Raw genomic sequence first — 22397 nt, 5'->3', positions numbered from 1 at the left:
TACCAACCTTACTAATATATGAATTACACGTGGGATTTGCATCTGCATGGCCTAATTAATACGTGAACTAAATTCTGTATGCCTATTAATAATAGACAATTAGAATATTGCATGATATATGTCGCTTTTGTGATGTAATCGTGATTTGTGCTTTATTTAGTAAGTATAAACCGCAAAGTGTTGCTTTTGCTAGATAAATACACACACATATGGGTATTAGCGAGGGAATAACATTTAATTAGTCATTTCTATGTATTAATTACGTTTTGTGTTTCTTTGCTTAAGTTGACCATTTCGAGTGGCCACAAAATGGCTGACTCCTGTACCCGATGAAACCGGCTCCATTGCTCAAGGTTCTGGCTGAAGTGCGCATGCGTCACCGCTAGCAACTGTGGCCTGGACCTGCCCCCAGATGAACATGTACCTTCCAAGGACAGCCTGGGACATTGGCCAAATATTCCGAACAAAGACTGTTGTGTGAACCGGAACTGACAAGGGTCATAACCCAAAAGACACTTTCGTGAGAACTCAAAAGGATGATCCCTGATTGTCCAATCAGCGAACTCGGATGCCCACATTTTGATACTTGTTAACATCAATTTTACTATAAATTATGGTAGAATAGAGAGGTAATTATCGCGTCGTTTTCCAATTTCCTGATGTTATGCTGACGGAGAGGACGGTGACACTGCAGGACAGCTGTTTCCCTGAATCTTTGACAGACTGAACGAATGCCCAATTTCCTGATGAACTGAACTTTCAAATTTGACGGGCATAGATTGATGAGACTACTGGATTTGACTTAGAAGACGATATTTAGCCAGAATAGGTAAATATGATGGTCAGCTGCTTGAACAACTAATGATTTTATTTGCATTAATTAGATAAATAACTTATTTGAATCCTTACAGAAAAGAGTTGGTTTGTTTATTCATGAAAATGTATTAATGCGAAGAGAAAGAGAATTAGATAATCATTTAAACAGCAACTAGCAGATCCACCGCCTAAATTATGAGAGGAATGCCAAAGATGGAATATAGGGCCAAATGAGCAAACAGAAGGTGGTATAGGTTTGTCACTCATTAGGGTAGAAGTGGTATTTCCTTCTCATACCCGCGTTTGGAAGATAATCGTCTCCCACACGGACTAATGGTGAGTGAATATTGGTGTTATGGGCCCCACCAGCGAATGTATGGATAGTGTGTGTATGTGAGATCCTTGGTCTGTGATAGAGGGAGGGATTTTGCACTCCATGCTGGAGCAGTTTTTCTAGAAGCAGAATTATGGTTTGCTATTGTTTTGGTTTGATGATTTTTGCTTGTATATAGCTTATTGATTATTGATTGATATTGATTTATGTACTAACACTCTATGTTAAGTTGCGTCAAGTTTAATGTTGTTGGTACGGCGTCTGGGATGTAGGAAGTCGGAAGTTTGTAACGGTTCCGTAGTAGGGCAGAGGTAAGCGCTGCTCTAGGGAAAGACGGATTGTTGTTGCCCTGTAGGTACACAGGGGAACGTGTGACAATTGAAGTTGCACGGCGCATTGTCTGGGTTTGATTCGGTTGCATTGTTGTGTGTTGCCATTAGAGACATTTATAGTGTGAGAGAAGAGTGTATGAAAGTGAAGGTTACCTGTGAAGTTCTGGTCTTAGGTACCAGGGATCCAACTGGCATTCCGATAACGCTTATCACTGGAAAGGTGATAGGTATTCTCTGAGATTGTTAGAAGGACAAAGGAGAGGTAAGCGCTGCTTTGTTAACGTATGTCATAATTCTGTAGTAGAACAGACTGTTCGCTGTTCTCGGAAAAGACAGGATTCTGTGTGAATGTACTACATTTTCTTGTATGAACGAGTTTTAGTGAAAAGGCATTCGGGTTGATTGCGAAACTCTAGGTTTATTTCTCAGGAGCATTGGGTCTCCAACTATGTGTCTTAAATACTAGAGGAACGGTTAGCTAATGCTTGTTAGAAGGGTGAAGTAGAGGGATGTGCGACTTTATCAATGGAAGTAACGATTCTATAGTAGGGCAGAGGTAAGCGCTGCTCTCGGGAAAGACGGAATTCTTGTGAGAAAGGTCTGTTGCTGTTCTTTGGTTAGCGAAGCGGACAATGGAGATGTTTCTATGTTGTTACTAACAGAAGTGTAGAAATTGAAACAAAAACTTACTGCACAGGTTTGTAAAGGAGGGGTAGACAGAAGCAGAAGCAGGAGCAGGAGCTGTTGCAGCGAATGCTGACGTCAGAACGACCGTGCTGGGATGGACAGTCAGTCAGAACTGTGAAACGCTCCAGATTGGTGCGTTAGTATACGTCGCGCTAGGAGTGGAGAAATACAGGGTGACGTAGACGCTCCTTATTGGTGCGTTAGTGTGAGTCGCGCTGGGATTTGAGGATTGTGACAGTGACGCAGACGCTCTGAATTGGTGTGTTAGTGTGAGTCGCGCTGTGATTGGATAGACTAGCGGTACAGTTGTAAAGGGAGACTAGTGATACGCGCAAGGCAATAAAATGTATTACGATCCACCAGAAAAAGAGAAGAAAACATGGTTAGGAAGAATCAAGAAATGGTTTAAGAAGGACAAACCAGTTAAAACTAGGGAAGGACAGTTACTTCCTCCACCGAAAACCTCTGCATCTATTATGATTGCGAAATATGGGTATCATACTTGTATTTGGTTAGATAACTGGGTGAGACAAAGGACGACGGAGTATTAGCTTTCCCAGAGCATGGTTCATTTAATTTGGCTGTTTTGAGAAATTTGAGAGAAAAAATGATGAATTTAGAACCAAGACCTAGACCGACGCAGTTTTAGGCTTTGACAGAATGGGAAGACGAAATGCATGAACGAGAGAGACAAAGAAATGGTAGAGGATATAGGTACTGGTTTGGAAGACCATACGGACATGAAACGCATAGTGATCGAATGAAAAGATGGCCGGAATGCGAGTATGACTGAGGGTGTGTTCCCTGTAAGAACTGTAGGAGAGAATGAAAGTCGAAAGTGTGTAGAAAAGAGGCATAATATGGAGTCGAGATGGTATGGAGTGAATGAGTCCGAGGATGATGTTCTTGATGATATGTTCTATAATAATCCACCACCGTATCGACCAGAACCAGAAATATTAACTCCAAGTGCCCCAATGAGAGAAACCATGCAAATTATAAAATCAGAACCAGAATCCCAAAGTTTGAGTAAAAACAGTGCTACTAGGGAAGTAGAAAAGAGGTTGGAAGAAAGAACAGATGGAGAAAATTCTGCAGAATTAGCGAAAACAACCCTGGAATTAACTGAGAAAATAAGAGAATTGACTAAGAATCTAGAAGCGGTAACTGTTCCAGTAACGATAGGTCCAGTAATGCCTATTTTTGACAAACAGAAGGACAGTGAGCATTGTTCGACAGTCCCTTACCGAAGTAATAAACCAGTAGAACAACCAAGAGTGAGTCAGAATGATAATCCATGGAGGCAGACTATGAGTGTAATGGAACCGAGTTTTTCAAACAATCCATTTGTAGATCAGAATTGTGCAGAGAGACGTGTGACAATGATAGAGACAGTGTCAGAAACACAAAAAGATTTTAGACACGGAAGTATAGAAAAACCAGTAGGACCATCAACAGACGAGTTAAGTGAATGGTTAAGAAGCTTGCAGAGGAAAGACAAAGAATCCCAATCAATTGATGTGGCCAAGTTACGAATGGTATTGGAAGAATTAATAGTAGGGACTATCTCGACAGAAAAATTGAAAACCTATCAGGATGAAGAATTATTATTTTTGTGCAAGAGTGTGACCTGGAGAGCAAAAAACTTACATGAAAGGTTAGAAGAAGTAGCAAATGAGATGGGCATTGATATTGAAAAGGTAAAAGCCTTACAGAAACCATATCGAGTAGAATTCACTGAAAAGGCCATTGAGAATATGAACACCACAGGACGAATAGGTCAAATTAAGGACATAATCATTTTGCTGAGAAAATGGGGAGATGTGGCTAAATGAAGAAGCAGGTGGTATAGGAAACGCCATGATGCCTCAGATAAGACGTTTTCAGCCTTTCCTGTAAGAGAAAAGGAGAAGGTAGTGACAGAATGCCCTATGAGGGAGATTCCAGGAGGAGGATATGTACATGTCCCATGGACGAGACAGGATATTTTGTCTTTTACGAATGATTTCCCTCGACTACTTGAAAAGCCCGTCGAGTGGTACAGGCAGGTAGACAGATTTGTGAAATTGTCTAAAGTATTATGGATTGATTTGAATAGTCTGTTTGACATAATCGTACCAGCAGATCTATGGACAAGTGCAAATTAATGATCAATTGGCCAACCAATGAATATCCTAGGGATCCTAAAACAGGAGCTCCAGACCCCGAAGTAATGAAGAAATATGAGCAGGTTATGGTATTTCTGAAAAATAAAGTGCCCCCTAAAGAGACAGATTGGGTAAAAATTGATCGAACACACCAGGAAAGTAAAGAGTCAGTACATGCATATTACGGTGGCTAATACAAGCTTTTAAGCAGTTTTGCGGAGATGAGAATCTGAGTGAAAAGGATTTGAGTCATTTTGTATACAGATTTGTATATGGTTTACGTCAAGAAATTGGTGAGATAAATCGGTCCTATTTGTCTTGCATGGCCGCTCCCCGCGCTTGCCGATGGGTTGTCCGCTCCAGGTGGCGGAAGGCTCGTTTAAATATCTCGGGGTGCATATTACGCTGGATCCGGCGGAGTTTTTTCGCCGCAATTTAAGCCCCCCGATGGATCGCCTCAAGCGGGATGTGCTTCACTGGGGAGCGCTGCCACTGACTCTGTTGGGGAGAGCGGCGCTCTTCAAAATGATGGCTCTGCCGCGTTTCCTATATGTACTTGAAAACGCGCCATACCCAGTGCCGCCGGCCTACTTCCGCGCGATAGCAACGCAAGTCTCCAGCCTGTTGTGGGGTAACAAGCCGGCACGCATTGCGCAAACCAAACTAGTTCGTGGGTGGTACGACGGGGGAATTGCGCTCCCGGATATCCAGCTCTATTATTGGGCAGCCCAGCTGAAGGTGATTAACCAATGGCTCCACGCGCCACAGTCTGATCCGGCGTTTAGGGCAGACAGAGACATACTAGGTGAGAGGGGTATGCTGTCCCCTTTATATGATGGACGATTGGCACCGAAGCTGATCGGCCCTTGGCGACAGACGTTGTCTATCTGGCACGCAGCACAGGCTAAACTCGGGTGGCGGGAAGTACTGACTCAACTCACCCTTCTGTGGGATGCTAAGCAACTGGGGCGGCTGAGGGGTAGCAAAGGGTTTGATGCCTGGGATTCCATCGGCATTTCGGTAGTGGGTGACATGTGGCACAGGGGGGCGACTGCAGCAGCAATATGAGCTCGCTCCCTCGGAGTGGTTCAGATACACTCAGATTAAACACGCCCTGATGTCGCATCTGACACCCGGGCAGGAGGTTCCGGAGTCATCCCCGCTGGAAGACAGGTTTCTGACGGAGTACATGCCCAAGAAGGCTACGTCCCTCACATACCGCAAGCTCATTAATAATCTGACGGACCCCATGGAGCCCCTGCCGGAGAGGTGGGCAGAGGAGGTAGGGGAATTTGATGACCCGGAATGGCACGAGGCGCTGGCCTCGCCACGAGAGGCGGGTATCCCCTCAAGGCTGCGCCTGGTGCAGCTTCGGATCCTGCACCGCTCGTACTACCCCAGACAGTTACTGCACAAAATGAGTAGAGCAACACATCCCTTCTGCTTGCGTGGTTGTGGGGAGGTGGGGAAGTAACGATTCTGTAGTAGGGCAGAGGTAAGCGCTGCTCTCGGGAAAGACGGAATTCTCGTGAGAAAGGTCTATTGCTGTTCTTTGGTTAGCGAAGCGGACAATGGAGATGTTTATGTGTTGTTACTAATGGAATTGTAACAGTTGCTATAAAAGTTTACTGAGCGGACTTGTAAAGGAGGGATAGACAGGAGCAGAGCTGCCGCAGCGGCTGCTGACGTCAAAACGACCGTGCTGGGATTGGATAGTCGGTCAGAAGTGTAAAACGCCCCGGATTGGTGCATTAGTGTAAAGCCGCGGTAGGATTGGAGAAGTACAGGGTGACGTAAACGCTTCCCATTGGTGCATTAGTGTAAGTCGCGCTGGGATTGAAGGACTGTGACAGTGACGTAGACGCTCTTGATTGGTGCGTTAGCGTGAAGTCGCGCTGTGAGTGGACAGAATAGCGGTACAGTTGTAAAAGACTAGCGAAACACAGAAACCAAGAAAATGTATTACCAGCCACCAGATAGGGAAAATAAATCCTGGTTAGGTAAAGTTAAAAAGTGGTTCAAGAAAGATAAACAGGTCAAAACTAGGGAAGGACAGTTAATTCCTCCACCGAAAACTCCCGCAGCTTTAGTGATTGCGAAATATGGATATCATACTTGTATTTGGGTAGATAATTGGGTAAAATATACCAAGGATGATGGAGTCCTGGCATTTCCAGAACATGGTTCCTTTAATTTAGCTGTTTTAAGGAATTTGCGCCAGAAGATGATGTACTTAGAACCAAGACCTAGACTGATGCGGTTTGAGGCATTGACAGAGTGGGAAGACGAAGTGCATGAGCGAGAAAAGCAAAGAAATGGTATAAGTTACAGATATTTGTTTGGCAGGTCATATGAACATGAAACGCATGATGATCGAATGAAAAGATGGAGGAATGCAAGTATGACTGACGGTATGTTTCCTGTAAGAGTGGTAGGAGAGAATGAAGAAAGAAAATGTGTAGAAAAAAGGAATAATGTGGAATGAAGAGGTTACGGAGCAAATGAATCAGATGATGATGTGTTGGATGATGTGTTTTATGAAAATCCACCACCGTACCGACCAGAACCAGAGATGTTGACACCAAATGCCCCAATGAGAGAAACATTACGAATTATCAAGACTGAGACTATGTCACCAGATTTAGATAAGAGAAACTCCATCAGAGAGGTAGAAAAGAAATCGGAGAATAGAATAGATAGCGAAAATTCAGCGGAATTGGCTAAAACAACCCTAGAATTAACAGAGAAAATAAGAGAATTAACTAAGAATCTAGAAGCTGTAACAGTTCCAGTGACCATAGGTCCAGTAATGCCCATTTTTGAGAAGCAAAAGGATAGTGAACATTGCTTGACGGTACCATACCCGAACAATAATTTGGTTGAGAGTCCAGAACGAAGTCAAATTGAGAATCCATGGGGACCGACAATAAATATGTTTGAACCAAATGTTTCAAATAATCCCTTTATAAATCAGAATAATGCTGAAAGGAGTAGAACGACAGTAGAAACTTTGTTGGAACCCCAGAGAAATCCAGAGCAGAGTAGCGTAGAAAATCCGGTAGGACCTTCTGTGGAAGAACTGAGTGAATGGTTAAGAGGGCTACAGAGACAAGATAAAGAATCCCAGTCAATAGATGTGGCTAAATTACGGATGGTATTGGAAGAATTAATCGTAGGGACTATTCCCGTAGAAAAATTGAAAATTTATCAGGATGAGGAGCTGTTATTCCTATGCAAAAGTATGACATGGAGAGCGAATAATCTGCATGAAAGACTAGGGGCCATATGTACGAACGTATTTTCCCATTGACACAGAATGGGTAAAACCCTTTCATACATATGGCCCTTGGAGAATTTGCGAATGAAATGGGAATAGATATTGATAAGGTAAAAGCCTTACAGAATCCCTAGCGAGTTGATTTTACTGAAAAAGAAATTGAAAATCTGAACACCACAGGACAGATAGGTCAGATTAAGGACATAACCATTTTATTGAGAAAATGGGGAGACGTGGATAAATGGAGAAGTAAATGGTATAGAAAACGTAATGATGCCTCAGAAAGGACAGTTTCGGCATTCCCTGTTAGAGAGAAAGAGAAGGTAGTGACTGAATATCCCATGAGGGAGATCCCAGGAGGAGGATATGTACACATCCCATGGACAAGACAGGACATTTTGTCATTTACGAATGATTTCCCTCGACTACGCGAAAAGCCCGTTGAGTGGTACCGGCAGGTAGACAGATTTGTAAAATTGTCGAAAGTACTATGGTTAGATGTGAATAGTCTATTTGATATAATAGTACCGGCAGATTTGTGGACAGAGTGCAAGTTGATGATCAACTGGCCAACTCAAGAGTACCCTAGGGATCCTAAAACAGGAGCTCCGGACCCTGAGGTAATGAAGAAGTATGAACAGGTTATGGTATTTTTGAAAGATAAAGTGCCCCCTAAAGAGACTGATTGGGTAAAAATTGATCGAACACATCAGGAAGGAAAATAGTCAGTACATGCATACTATGAGAGGTTAATTCAAGCTTTTAAGCAGTTCAGTGGAGATGAGAACCTGAGTGATAAGGATTTGAGTCATTTTGTATACAGATTTGTATATGGTTTACGCCCAGAAATTGGTGACATGATAAAACAGCATACGGTTGATTGGCAGAATAAGAAAATAGATGAAGTATTGAGACATGCTAAATATTTCAGTGACGAAATTGAGGCCAAACAGCGAAAATTAAAAGAAAAGGCAATGTGGGCACAAGTAAAGGTAGCTGAAAGGCAGGAAGCTCAGTTGGTCGAACAAGCAAATAACCCAGGAACTAGACTGAGATTTGGCCCAGGAAAAGGGAAAGGTAATATAGAAGAAGCTAAAAAGAGGTTCCCATGCCATAATTGCGGTAGGTTAGGGCATTGGAAATCCGAGTGTAAATACCCTCCAAGTACTAATAATGAAAATACATCATTGAATCCGCAGGTGCAGAATGAGGTGAGTGGTCAACTGCAGCAACAGCAGCAGGTGGTTACTTCACAGAATCAGTTGCCAAAACCACCTTTCCCGCAGATCAGAAACATTCCGAAGTATAGTAATGAATCAGGATTCTACAATGAAGAACAGGTAAATAAAGCGCCACGCGCTCGTGCTGTTTCACAGTATTGGCTGCAACGCGATGAGAGTGACTCAGAGGAAAGCTATTGATGGTCCCGAAAGGAGGAAGAAGAGTGCGTACTTGGCACAACTCTAGAAGTAGACCAGACAGGACCATTTGTAGATGGGAAGGTTAATGATGAAAATATTACTTTCCTAGTGGACACTGGTGGTACTCGATCAACTGTAAGATCAGCTGATGTTAAGAATCTTCCTCTTTCGGATGAAACAATCCAAGTGGTTGGTGTGTCCAACAGACAGATAAAGACATTCCTGACAGAACCAGTGAAAGTTAGTATAGGGAAATTTTCAGAGATGCACCGCTTTGTCGTGTGCGACACCAGTCCAGTGAATTTATTAGGTAGGGACCTGTTGCGCAAAATGAATTGCACTATTTTCTGTACTCCAGATGGAATAGCTTTTGAAACACCAGATGAGGATGTGCTATATAAAATGACTATAGCTAACAGAGAAAATGAGGTAACTGAGACTTATGCAATATTCAACCCTGATGAACTACCTAAAGAATCAAAGCAGTCAGTGAAGGCAGAAGTGTGGGATTTTAGTGGAGAAGATGTAGGGTTAATGAGAAACGTAGATCCAGTCAAAATAACTGTGAAGGAAGGAATAAGCTATCCAAATGTTCCACAGTACAGATTGACACCTGAGATAATTGAAGGGGTAACGCCAATAATTGAGAAAATGATCAAGCAAGGAATTTTAAGAGAAATTATGAGTAGTCCATGTAATTCACCGATAATGGGACTGAGAAAGCCTAATGGGAAATTCAGGATAGTGCAGGATTTGAGAAAGGTAAACAAAATGGTGGTATCATGCTGTCCCATTGTGCCAAACCCATCAGTAATTCTGTACCATATTCCCCATGATGCGGAATGGTATGCAGTGATTGATCTATGCCATGCTTTCTTTTCTATCCTATTGCATCATGACAGTGAGCAAATTTTTGCATTTCGTTTTGGAGAGCGGATTTTGGCATGGTGCCGAATCCCACAGGGGTATAAAGAAAGCCCCTCAATATTCAATCAATTGTTGAAGAAATCTTTGGAAAGTCTGCAAATGCCTTAAAAGTTCAGTACTAGTACAATATATCGACAACCTTTTGGTGGCGTCGAAAACACGTGAAGCTTGCGAGGTAGACACAATAGCACTACTGAATCATTTGGCAGATGGAGGATTGAAATTGTCACCAGCAAAATTACAGTATTGTAAGAAAGAAGTACAGTATTTGGGACATAAAATTGAGAAAGGTCTGAGAAAAATAACGATAGACAGAATCAGAATTATAAAAGGAATGAGAGCCCCCATGACCCAAAGAGAGGTGAGAATGTTTCTGGGAATGGTGGGGTACTGCCGTCAGTGGATTAGCAATTTTTCCCTGATTGCAAAACCCTTGGTACGACTAACAAGGAGTGATGTAAAAGATCCCCTTGAATTAAACAAGGAAGAATTGGCAGCATTTAAACGATTGAAAGAGGGTTTGTGTGAAGCACCAGCACTGGGCATGCCTGACTATGAGAAAGAGTTTGAGTTGTATTGCAGTGAGAGAAATGGATGTGCACTCTCTGTGTTAATCCAGAAGCATGGAAGGTTGAGGAGACCAATTGCATATTTTTCATCAATGCTTGACCCAGTGGCTGGAGATTTACCTGGGTGTCTGAAAGCAGTGGCTGCAACATGTCGAAGTTTGGAGCAGAGTGAAGGTATTGTGATGGGATATCCGTTGAAAGTGTTTGTACCTCATGATGTGGCGATTCTTTTGACAAGGAGTCGTACTCAGTATATGACACACAGTCGGCTGACTAAGTATGAGAAGGTCATATTAGGTGCAACGAATGTGAGCCTTGCGAGATGTGTGAATGTGAATCCTGCAACTTTGTTACCTGATGCTGAGAATGTGGAAGTGAGAGATGAAGCAGATCATGTTTTTTTGGATGTGCTTGAGTATTGCACAAAGCCACAACCAGATATAAAAGATGTACCTTTGCCTGAAAGTGATTTTTTGTTGTTTGTTGATGGGTCATGTTTGAGAACAGATGAAGGAGTACTAAGTGCAGCATATGCAGTATGCATGGTTGCAGCAGTGATGGAAGCATCTTATTCGAAAGGAGTGAGCTCAGCCCAAGTAGCTGAGCTTGTTGCTTTGACCAAAGCATGCAAAATTGGGAAAAGTGTGAGAGTGACTGTGATAACTGACAACCAGTATGGCTTCGGGGTTGTCCATGATTTCGGCCAGCTTTGGCTACAAAGAGGTTTCCTGACCTCAAGTGGAACCCCTATAAAGAATGCTGAAGAGGTTGGAAAGTTGATTGAGGCGATACAGCTGCCTAAACAATTGGCTGTGGTAAAATGTGCTGCCCATAGTCAAGGTAGTGATTACATCACTACTGGAAACAGGTATGCGAATGATATGGCGCAGTATTGTACACGGAACCAGAATTCGGTCAATCGGGCCAAGGAGAGAGAAATGTCTTCTTGCTCAGTAATGTTTACTAACACAGTAGGAACTTGGGAAGAAGTGAGACAATTGCAGGAAGAGTCAGGAGATGAGGAAATGAAACAGTGGATAAAAGCAGGGTGTGCACCAAGAGAGAAGGATCGTGTGTGGGTCTATCGAGATGGAAGACCAGTGATGCCTGATAGCATGATGTCTACCATGGCACGGATGTATCATGGCCAGGGACATATAGGGAGAGACGCCATAAGAAGGTATTTTAAGCAGACCTGGTACAATCCAAAATTCAGACTTGTAGCAGAAAGCCTATGTCAGAGATGCCTAATATGGCAGCAATACAATCCTGGGAGAAAGACAGTGGTGAGTCTAGGAACCATAGGCCGAGAGGGTGGACCTTTTACCAGAATGCAGGTTGACTTCATTGAAATGCCTCCATGTAACAGACTGAGGTATGGCTTGGTTGTAGTGTGCCTATTCTCCAGGTGGGTGAAAGCATTCCCAACAAGAAGAAATGATGGGATGACAGTGGCAAAGCTACTTTTGAGAGAATTCATCCCCAGGTTTGGGTTCCCAGTGACTCTTGAATCAGACAGAGGAGGGCATTTCCATAACGAAATTGTAAAATTGATTTGTGAAGCATTGAATGTACAACAGAAACTACATTGTGCCTACCGACCAGAGGCTTCTGGTGTGGTTGAACAGATGAATGGTACAATCAAATACAGAATTAGGAAAATGTGTTGAAATGGCCTGATGTCTTGCCTCTTGTTTTAATGACAATTCGAGCAATACCAGACAGAACCACAGGGTTAAGTCCTCATGAAATAGTTATGGGACGAGCAATGAGGCATGTGTACATTCCAGTCAACAAGCTGATGACAATAACTGATGACATGGTGTTGGAATACTGTAAAGGCCTGGCTGACACAGTTCATTCTGTGTTTCATCAGGTTGGAGCGGATGCCACCACCCTTGAAAGGAAGCCAGCCCATGATCTGAGCCCAGGAGACTGGTAAGGATAAAAGTCCACAGAAGAAGAAATTGTTTGGTTCCAAGGTGGGGAAAACCAAGACAAGTCATTCTGACCACCACAACAGCTGTGAAGTGTGCTGGAGTGAAAAACTGGATCCATGCCAGCCATACTCTGAGGATACCAAATCCAGTTGACAGCAAAGGAAAAGAGTACTATGACGAATCAGAGTCAAGTACTGAATCAGATAATGAAGAGCCAAAAACACAAGAAAATCCTGAAAGGGGGGAAAAAGAACCTGATCAAATATTAGTCCCCAGAAGTATCTCTCTGAGAAGACGATTGCAGATTTCTGATATCAGTTCTGATCCTGAAGACGAACAGGGGAGGCAAGGTCCCAGAAAAGAACACAGAAAGAAAAAAGGAAAAGACAATGAAGAAGCAGTAAAAGAAATCCGAGAGAAGGAAGTTTCAGATGAAAGACCAAGAGAAATTACACCTGAAATAATAGATCAAAGTGAAGAAGGGACAGGTACAGAGAGAGAGGGACAGATTGCGGAAGACCCCCGAGGAGGTGTAGGGAACTGCAACATCCAGCTAGGTGAAGGGAGACAGAATCTGAAGAGAGTGAAAATGATATACCAGAAGGACGAGTTCTAAGAAAAAGAGCTTGGAGAGAGGAAAAGAATAATAAAGAAAGTAAACAGAAAAGAGTCAAAAAGGACGAAGTGTGGCCAAACAAAATAAAGAGATTGAGATATCGGCTGGCACGAGTGAAATCACCAAGAGCAGATCAGGTGAATGAAGTGACAAGCCAAGAATAATCAAAAGAAGAAGAAACTACTCAAGATAAGGAAGAAGGGAAAAGAACAAGGAAACCTAACCAGGAGTATAAGGCACCGGAATGGACGTACGTGGCACTGCCTGAAACGGAAGAAGAGGCAGATAGTCAGGGAAATCCAGAGGAGGCTGTACTGAAAGTGGTTGAAGAAGAGGAAGAAACAGGAATCCTGAGAGTTATCTTATCCGACATCGGAGAAGAAGAAACGGAAGATCAGGAAATTCTGTATTTGGATGAACAGAAAGAAGTGAAAAATGATGAAATGCCAAACTGAGAAAATATAGAAAACTACTGATGAAGAAATAACAATTGAATCAAACAATAGATTAGGCCTGGGCAAAAATTTCGTTCCGTTCGCGGAAATTGCGATAATTTGACATTTTTGCGTTCCGCGGAGAGCGCGAAAATGTCAAAAATTCCGGTTTCCGCAGCTTGGCGATAATTTGTTTCTTGCTCGCGCTGTAAAATGATACATTCTCGCGCGCGCGCGATCGCCTTACCTGAATCCCTGCGTTCGCCGACAAGTTTTCTTGATCCGGTCGCGTTCTCCATGAGATGTTGTATTGTTTTTAGCCATTTGCGCTGTCTCGCGACAGTTCGCGCCCGCAGTGACGTCATGCGTCGCGCGATCACGTCTTTCTTCTCGCGATCATGCACCGCGAGAACAACTCAAAACAAGATGGCCGCGCCCGCAAGCAGCCACATGGGTAAGTTGGCGACCCGCAACCATGCAGAAAATCGCGCGAACATGCCGGAAAAAAACTTCCGCATCTTCGCGATATTTCTGCTTGTTTGCGATAATTTTAAACATTCTCGCGATAATTTGCGAAGGTTAATTCCGCAAATTCCGCCCACCCCTACAATAGATGCAGGTAGAACTAAGTAGGGCCTTAGAAGCCTAAGATTAGAAAACTGGTTGCGAAATAAAGAGGCTAAGTCAAAAGACACAGTCCATATTAACAAAGATGGCTAACATAGATAATAGCAAAAGTAGATGTACATTCATGAAGAGATGGTGTAAAATGTGTTGTTGTTGTACAGGATTATTAATGCTTCTATGGAGCATACTTGCTCTGTTGATTTCTTTTAAAGTCACTATAGATACACTAGAAGGACACACTGAAAACATTACTAACATAAAGAAGATTCCAAAAGTAGTTCCGAATAGAATAGATAATAATTATTTACATAAAGATAGGTCTATTAATGATTTTTCAAATAATGTGTTTTCAAAGTTATTGTATGAATATGTAAAGACCATGGATGTAAGGGACTGCTACATATGTATGCAGTTACCTGCATCTGTGTCAGAGGGAGTGACTTATCATCACCTTCCAGCAACGTATGGAATAGCATGTAGTGTGATAGCAAGCTTATTTTATGAGACAGGTAAATTAGAATATTATTTTTCAGATGTAGATAACATTTTTGCTTAAGTGCCTGCTAATAACAAACTAAACAAAGTAAGACCTGCTAAGGTATTAGGTGAATTTTTCTTAGTAACTTAGGAGCTAAAATTAGAGTATATATTTAAAAATAATTTGACATGCAGTTTGAAGAATGAAGAAAGGACATTCCTAGACATGGTCGAGGAAAGGAGATTAAAAATGCGAAGAAAAGCATCTGAAGGAAAAGGGGAGAAAACAGTCTGGGATGAACAAATGGAAAAACATATGAAGAGAGCGTCTAATCTAACTTTGGCTCTAGATTGGCCTCAGAAAGGGAAACTGTGTATAAGAAGAAATCAAACGGTGTACGATAATCATTTTGTAGGGAATAGTGAGTGCCACGATACATACCGAATCATAGGTGGATGGGGATTTAAAGGTGGAAGAGATCCAGTTTTCCCTGGACTTTATTTTATCTGTGGGAACAGGGCATATTATCGCTTGCCAGACCATTGGTATGGCACATGTTATGTAGGCATGGTTTTTCCAAAAATCTTTCACATGGATAGAGGTAAAGATGGTGTACATAGGTTAGGTAATCAATTAACACGTAGTAAAAGAGAATCTTGGGCAGAAATTGTAGGTGACATTTTTGGAGCATTGATACCAGCAGTGGGAATATCTCTGAATGCGAACAATATTAGAAAATTATCAACAGTAGTGGATCGCTTGTCCAAAAGCACCGCTAGAGGATTCTTATTGGTAAATACTGAAATGGTTGCCATGCGTGCTATGGTAATGCAAAATCGACTCGCCCTTGATATATTATTGGTAAAAGAGGGTGGAGTTTGTGGAATGCTGAAAGTTCAACATTGTTGCCCTTATATTCCAGACGAAAGCAAAGATCTGAAAGTTTACATTAAAAATATTACTGAATTGCATGACATAATTGTACCACTGGAGGTTGAAGGTGTTTGGGAAAAGATTGGGAAGAAAATTGCTGCTATTAAAAATTTCTTAGTGAAAATAGGTAGTACATTTATAGGTAAAATATTACCTCCATTAACATGTGTGATTTTCGTGTTATTAATATTAACCCCTTCAGTGCCCATGACGAGCTGGACTCGTCATGGGCTGCGGTGGCGCTGTGCCCATGACGAGTCCAGCTCGTCATGGACTCCGCCCGCTAATGCAAAGCGCGGCACTGGGTGGGGAAAGGGGCGGGCATGCAAGGGGTTAAGATTAGGATGTATGTGTTGTAAAAATAAGAAAACAAAGAATAAAATAAAAAGAGAAAAACTAAAAAGAAAAAAGGATCCAGAAGGAGACTTAACAGAGATAACTTTAGAAGAGTGGAAAGAAAGTTTGTATAAAAAGGCAAAAAGAGATGAAGAAGAAACTGAATTATAATTAAGAGCAAGAATACATTTCAATTTTCCATAAAAGGGTGAATACATTTTGTGATGTGGTGGTGATAAAATCACCAAAGGGGGGATTGCTGGAGTGGGGTTTTCTTTAAAAATTGTATACCCTCTCCATTTTGCATGTTTACATTAATAAGAATAATTAATTAATAGTAATTGTACTAATTGTTTGCTGTGTGAATTGACCAACATTACTAATATAAAAAATACACGTGGGAATTGCATTTGCATGGCCTAATTAATACGTAAACTAATTTTCGTACGCATATTAATTATAGACAATTAGAAATTGCATGATTATATGTTGCTTTCGTGATGTATTTGTGATATAAGCTTTATTAATGTGAATATAACCTGCATTAAGTGTTGCTTCTGCTAGATAAATACACACACATATGGGTATTAGTAAGGGGATAATATGTTATTAGTCATTTCTATGTATTAATTACGGTTTTGTGTTTCTTTACTTAAGTTGACCATTTGGTGGCCACAAAATGGCCGACATCCCTATTTTGACGAGCACGATTCCATTATGAAGGTTTCTGGGTGAAGTGCGCATGCGTCACCATCAGCTGCAGTGGCCTTTGGACGACCCTAACTCAACTGTGCCACCCAAGGACACACCGGGCTACCAGCCAGCTGTTCTGAAAGAAACAATGAAAAGATACTTTTCCGAGGAGAAAATAAGAACTATATCTAAAGACACATTATCCGTATGGGAAAGCTGTTGAACCATTTTAAACGGACCAATTAGAAACGTTCAAAATATCATTCGTTACTTTGTGGAATGTAATTTTAATATAAAAATGGTAGAATAGAGAGGTTGATATGGCGAGACCCTTCAGAAGATTTTCGATTTCCTGACGTTATGCTGACGGAGAGGACGGTAACACTGCAGGACAGCTGTTTCCTAAGACTCTGATAGTATGAACTGATGACCAAGATTTTGACTTAGAGGACGACTTTTAGCCAGACTGGGTAAATATGATGGTCTATTGCTTGATTAAACCAGAGACTCAAATTTCAATTATTTAGATAAAATTTAAGATTTATTACAAGACCTGTGTTGGGTCATTATTATGGAAAATGTATTTATGTAAATAAGTTATAGATTTCGTTATCATTTCAACCTGCAGCTAGCTGATCCATGGCCTATTCATGGGAGGAGTGCTAAAAGGTGAAGTTTAGGCCGTTATAAAAAGGGATATATGAGTACTTCCTTCCAGTACAGCGAATGGAACAATCGCCTCCTTGGAATCAGGTTATTAGAAGGATGAAAGTTGATGTTATGGGCCCCACCAGCGAATGTAGTGATTGAGTGTGATCTATGATCTGTGACGAAGGGAGGGATTTTGTTTTCCGTGCTGCATCACATGCACCTCCGTCCTGCACAGCATGGAATTTACAGTCCATGCCATGCAGGAACATGCTTTAGCATTACCATTGTGATGCCTTTCTACCAGGCACTACTGTGGGAATGCCAAAGCACCATTTGCCAGATCACGAATTAACTTATAATCTTGCGGGCGGCGTGCAGATGAGTTTCATGGTGTGGGAGCGAGGCATGGCATGGGAGCTTCCTCCCACACCGCCAAACTTGTAATCAGGCCTTTAGACTTGTATTGTGTGGTCCTAGTGATCACATTATATTTAAAGTTTTTAATTGTTGTTAACACCTTTTCCTCTCAGACTACCTCAAAAGTCTATTGCCCAGAGTTGCAATGAGACTCAATAAAGTCCTCAACAAACGAAGCAGCCAAGAATGGTATTGCCTAGCACGCATCAATTCTTATCATTTCTCTACTGTATAAAATATAATTGCTAGCCAGTCCACACTCGAAGCATTCAGATAATTAAAAGGCTCAGAGCATTGTTTCAATACAAAAGAACTAATCCTGCTCTGCACATTTCGCATTACCTTTTGTAGGACTCTACAACTGAATGCCTTAGGTTATTGAATAATAATGTCAAGACAAACAGCAGAAGATAACAATATGGCACAACGACACAGGAACACCACAAGCACAGCAACACATCGTAACAAAACCACTCAACAGTTCAATAACAAAACAATACCACTTCAGAGTAGTTCAACAAAGCAATCATGCTGCTGAGTTTTTTTTTATTTATTTTGTGTTAAGCTGTCGTTTTGTTTTGTATTGCAAAGGACAGGTGGTCTGCTTTTGTATTACATTTGTATGTATTGTGTTGTTGTATATCACTCCCAAGTTCGCTTTCTGACCCCTTGGACTTTCTTAATTATTACTAGGTGCACAAACTCACTCTTGCGTTTTTAAGTACAGAATGCCACCTCTTTTATACAACTAGCATTGAATTTTTACAAACTTTTTAGATGTACTATTTGCAGAACATTGCAGTGCACCTAAATCCAGTCTACAATAGCACTACTAATGGCATAACAGTTGAAAACCCCCACAGACAGTTCAACCCCCCTTACACGCAGTAGTTACATATATTCCTGAACGACACAAGGCATTTTAGCACCGCCTAGGTAGAACTTAGGTCATGCAAAGGGATACGAAAATAGGTACAATGGGTAATTCCAGGCTGAAAGATGTAGCATTTCGAAAACAGTATTTCTTAACATTCTTCTATTCCACCAGCACAAGTACAAACGCAGAATGCTGAAATTACCTGGGTTGAGTGACTCGTTTTTGGACAGGCTCCAATCTTTTTGTTGAAATTCATACCCTAAGGGATATAAAGAAGAATGTGCAAGGTGCTCCCATGATAAAAGGATTTTTTTTGTGAATTTGAAGTCAGTTCCTGCAATTTTCTCTCTTCTGGCATGTTCAGGGGGTTTTTCGCAAGTAATTTTCATGGATTTCTAGCACAACTGCTCAGCTATGAAAGCTCCAGGCTTAAACAGAAACCCATCTAAATAGAAAAGGCTTTTTATCTATGAACCTTATAAAAACAAGAACTCTCACTGCTGTGCTTTATAGCTGACAACGTTATTATAGTTGTAGCATACGGGTTTATAATGCAGTCTCTGGGTAGCTAAAGTCCTAAAGAGAAGAGAAAAAATGTACAGTGAAATTGCATTTCTACTTCTGCTTTTATTGGCAACTTCTGGGGCATATAGGCATACATTTTAGAATATGCGATTCGACCTTGATTCGCTATGCCAATATCTTACAGGTCGAGTCTGATCATTTAACCGAAATATCCCCATGAATATTTCTAGATCATTTTTCATTATAATATAACATGGATACAGAGTAAACGCATCTATTTTCTTGCCATAAATCATGATACCCATTAACAAATCCTTTCCGAAAATGATTTCACAGATGGGATTTTAGATCTTGGCATTTGATATTCAAAGCCCAACTCGTTGTGTACATAGCTTTTCACAAATACTCCAGTTATTCTATTGTATGTCTGAATTTCATCCCATTTGATGATTTGATAAGCATATTTGTTACTCTGCTTAGCCCCAGTCTGAAGACTGAATACATTCATTAGCATCGATTAGAGCAATATGTGTTTGCTTCTATTTCCCTCTGTACAATATCCCTGGGAAGGGAATATGGCGTAATGGCCAGAGCTGCCGACTTTGGATCTGGGGAACCAGGTTCGGGCATGGGCTCAAAATCCTGTGATTCTGGGCAAATCACCTAATCTTCCTGTGCCTAACAAAATGGATTTTGTCCCTGTGTGAAAGTAACTGGTACTCATGGAGGGCGCTCCAATACTTTCGGGTCGAGTTTGTTCTATATAAAACTGCAAAAAAAACATTCCTAGCTCAGCTTCCGCATGAATTAATCAATTGTCCTGATAGCTGATTATACTGCAGAGTTTAGGGTGTTCTACACAAATTTGCAAAATGTTGTAATACTTTGAGACTAACAGGCTATTTACAAAGGTAATTTACACTTGTGAGCAATATACATGTGTACTTTATTCCCACACAGAAAATCCAAGGGGTATATTCACAAGAACATGTGATAACTACCGCAAGAGTAGCTTAATGCAACACTCAACATCACAGCCTATAGTGGGAAAATTACGCCGTGCCAACCAAGTATTCACAACGTGGCGGTAGCATGCAATAGTCACCAGAAAACGTGTCAATTGGCCGCGCAAAAATCAACGCAACGCCGCAAAAATGCAAAACGCGAATGCAAAAAATCATGCGAAGAGGCCAATCTCAGTACAAAAAGTAGCGAAAACCAGCCACAGGCTTGCAAATCTCACGCGTCTGGCGGGAAAATGCACCACAGAAACAACACACCAGAAACAAGCCAAAGCACGTAGCAACATGGATACACCCTGACCCAGCGCAGAGGCCAAAGCGAACTCCACAACCCCAACAGACCACTAGCAAGGAAAAACGGGGACGGGGACGGCCGAGGAGAGGAGGAAAAGAAAGACGGAGTGCAGTCCACAGAAAAACCAGAGCAGCGTCACAGAGGTGACAGAACACTACCATCAACTGACCCACAAGTAGACCACCTGGAATGCAGTCAGAGAGCCGAGGAGGCCAAGAGGCGCTGGCATGACGTGACAACCTAAACCAGGCACAAACCCGCTGCCAACAGGAAGGCTGCTTCCTCTCTAAATGTATTGCATGTACTTTAGGTACACCACAGATTGGATTCTGGGGTACCCTTATAAGTCCCTAGTATATGGTATACTATGTACCCAGGGCATAGGTACCCCAGAGGCCTCTCAGGGGCTGCAGCATGTATTATGCCACCCCTGGGAGACCATTTAAAATGACACAACAGGTCTGCTACAGCAGCCTGTGTAAGGTGGTGTATGCACCCCTTACTCAGATATAGGTTCCCTATATTTATGCATATCACTGCACATATAAACCTATCAGTTGGGTTTTATGTGAGAGGGTGCCCATGCATGAGCTGAGCCCCTCTGCAGCCTTCAGAACCTTTATTCCGGGGTTGTTTGTGATGCCGCCAATCCATATACTCTTAAGTGCATTATAACCTCGTGGTAAATGCTAACTTTGGAATGGCTGCATGGAAACATGTAATGTTTAGTGTCAAACACCTTGAAATCATACCTCCCTGCCAGGTATGATTCCACCCTACTAGAGGGAGAAACATGACTTCACCGGAACACCCGGTACCACCTTAACTAAACCCTGGCATCACAAAATGGATGCTGCCAGCTACAGACACAAGTCTGCCCTCCTGCTGCTGGATGAAACTCCGGCAGGGGAGGCCTGGACAATAGGTTTCCTGTCACAGGGAGGTGTAACCACCTCCCAGACAGGCATTAGTGTATTGGGGCTGGGTGGGTGCACTCCAAGAGTGCTTTGATGTCTGCACTGGGGGCACATTTGGTGTCCCTGTGCATAGTCCTGCTCAAACTGGTTGCAGGGGCTATCAGCCCCTGCTCTGGCATGAAACTGGACAAAGAACATTGGTGTAGCCACCCCTCTGGCCTGACCCTCCCATAGGTGGGTCCCCAGAGTTGGTCCCACCGCTTCCCCGGGTATAAAGTAGGAACCCCTGACTACAGGACTTTTGATTTACATGGACTAAACTCTGCTACAGAATCTCAGGACTTCTGCTATCTACATGACGTTGGATGACCGTAGAATCTCCCTTGGAGTAAAGAAGTTACTCCCCTGCAAGGCACAAAAGACGCATCTGTCCGGCTTTTATCTACGCATCTCCTGAAGGACTCCGAAGACTTTGCAACACAGGAGGTGGGTTTCCAAGCTTCCCCAAGGCCGATCCATGCTCTCGGCAACCCTGAGATCCTAAGCCCTCATGGGGACCATGCAGCCTGAACCCCTGGACACCGTGCACATTTGCAGCAGCATATGCTTCTTGGCGATCCCTCAGGTTTTGCTTTGGGCTACTTATATTTCAGACCCCGAGCAGTGATTCCACTGAAGATTACTGACCTACACTCCTCGAGTGACCCGTGGGCTGGTATTTAGTGATTCCTCTCGAGGTCCCTTCGCGATCCCTTGTCAGTCAATTTGTGGGTCCCTGAGAAGGGTGCTTTGACTTTCAATGGGCTTACCTGGTTGCTCCAGATGTGCCCTGACTCTCCATTGCTTGGGGAGTCCACAGGACCTTGCTGGTCCACACCGAAGCCATTTAACTCTCACCATGTGGGTTTCCGTTGCCAAGGCTTGTTGGTCTCCAATCTGGACACCGACCCCCCAGCACTCAACATCTTTCATGGGGCAGCTCACCTGCAGACTGTGGTTGTTGTCGACGCCTCCTGGTCTCCGTGGCAGTGGAGTCAAGCTTCTCCTCATCGCACCTGAAACACCTGACATCGGTGGGCATTCGTCTATCGTGCCCCTGGTCACTGGCAAGTGACTCAGACTCTGT

This window comes from Triturus cristatus, chromosome 5_2 (assembly GCF_964204655.1).
Source record: "Triturus cristatus chromosome 5_2, aTriCri1.1, whole genome shotgun sequence".
In the NCBI taxonomy this organism is placed as follows: domain Eukaryota; kingdom Metazoa; phylum Chordata; class Amphibia; order Caudata; family Salamandridae; genus Triturus; species Triturus cristatus.
This window is presented reverse-complemented; position numbering follows the sequence as displayed.